Genomic DNA, 900 nt, shown 5'->3' on the forward strand with positions numbered 1-900 from the left:
GAAGTTTAAGTTTGGAGGGGGGATGAAAAATATTTTCAAAACTTAAATTTTATTTATTCTCAAATGTCCTACAAGTGAATTTGATTTGAAAAGAAAAATGACCATGTATATGAAGTTTTATATTAGGTACATTAGGGAAGTAAAATTTGATTATAGAAATGGGTAAGAAAATTTAGTTAAAATTTTGAGTAATGAAGAAAAACATTCAGTTAAAAGTTTTTATTGTAGAAAATGCTAAATATAATGTAACTATCTTTAGTAAGAAAAATTGTATTTTTGAAGAATTTAGAAATTCAGACTTTTATGTTTAATACTTAAATTTCTTTTATTAAAAATAATTTTCAAAACTATTATTATATTTATAAGTAAAAGATTAATATCAATTCTTTGCTTTAGAAAAGAAGAAGTGGAATTCAAAACCATTAAAGACCTATCCAGATATAGTAATCCTTGCCTAAAAAATAAAAAGAAAAAGAAAAAAAAAGAAAAAGAAAAAGAAAAAGAAAAAAAAAGAAGAGAAGAAGAAATGTAAGGGAGGAGAAGCTTGAGAATTAGTGTCTAATCAAAAATTGGTTCCGCATTTGATCTTTTTAAAGTATAAGACTTGAGAAACTTTTAAGCTTAAGGATATAATATAGTAAGTAAAATTATTCTTAATAAAAAATTTTAAGTAGAGATAATAAAAGGACTAAATTCTAAATTTAGAAAATCTACAATATTCTTGAATTAGATAGGAACTCATATTTTCCAATTTCTTAACATTAAAAATTTCTAAACTTTAAGTTGGTATCATTTACTAAATATTTTTTTCTAAATTGGACTACTATATTTCTAAATCTAAAAAAATTTTAGTAACTCTTAAACTCATATAAATATCATACTTATTTAGTTTTTAAAGAT

This window comes from Phalaenopsis equestris, unplaced genomic scaffold (assembly GCF_001263595.1).
Source record: "Phalaenopsis equestris unplaced genomic scaffold, ASM126359v1 Scaffold001243, whole genome shotgun sequence".
Classification (NCBI taxonomy): Eukaryota; Viridiplantae; Streptophyta; class Magnoliopsida; order Asparagales; family Orchidaceae; genus Phalaenopsis; species Phalaenopsis equestris.